The following is a 941-nucleotide window of genomic DNA, read 5'->3' as shown; positions in this document are numbered from 1 at the left end:
TTCTTTGGTTCTTCAGCCCACCTTCATGGCCCTGCCTAGAGGGTTCCAGGCCATCCACATCCCTCATGCCTCAGGGAGGCCTCCTAGAAGCACAAATGGACCAGTGCGATAAGTCATAAGAGTCCTGGCCTTCCAGCTTCACAAGGCCTATTCCTTCAGGGAAACTGAGGTCTGATTAGCACCTGCCCAGCTTGGTTTTATTGGTGACCTGGGCTCAGCCTGCGAAGGAAGCCAGGCAGCTCCACCCTCACCTGGGAAGCATCCTCTATCCCTGACTCACCTGGTGCTTGGGCTCAGCTGGGACAGGAAAGAGAGCAGAGGGTGGGGCCGGTTTGGGGCCCTACAACAGGAGGCTTAGCTCCTGCCTCCAGCTAGCTAAGCTTGGTCCCTCCCTGACCCACACAGATGGAAAGGGAATGGGGGGAGGGTTCTTGTTCTCCAAGATCCCCAAGGAAGCACTCTTGCTCAGTCTTACCCAACAAGAGGCAAGGAACAGAGGAGTGGGGTGAAGAAGACCCACCCTCAAGAAACTTCTGTTCACTCAGGGTGTAGTAAAAGGCCTGGCCTTGAACCCTAGTGTTCCCATTCACTTGATGGGTGTTTTGGGGCAAGTAAATGTCCCTTGTAGGGTCTCAGTTTCCTCATCTCAAATATGAGGCAAATAATTCTACCCCTTCCACCCTTACAGGGAAATTTAAGAAACTCAATGAGATAATGTGTGTAAAGGTATTTTTTTAAGTGGCAGGCACTGTCTAGGTGAAGGACAGTCTGCCACAAAAGGTGACTGAGCACCACTGTATGGCCAGCACTGCACAGGCACTGAGCTCAAACCAGTGCCAGCCATGGCACCTTGGCCAGGGCAAGTGGGAACAGCCAGTTACAAACCTTCTGGGCTGTTAGAGAGACTGCCCCATGCTTCCTTTGCCCTCTCCCACAGATTT

Source organism: Myotis brandtii, unplaced genomic scaffold (assembly GCF_000412655.1).
Source record: "Myotis brandtii unplaced genomic scaffold, ASM41265v1 scaffold1418, whole genome shotgun sequence".
NCBI lineage: Eukaryota > Metazoa > Chordata > Mammalia > Chiroptera > Vespertilionidae > Myotis > Myotis brandtii.
This window is presented reverse-complemented; position numbering follows the sequence as displayed.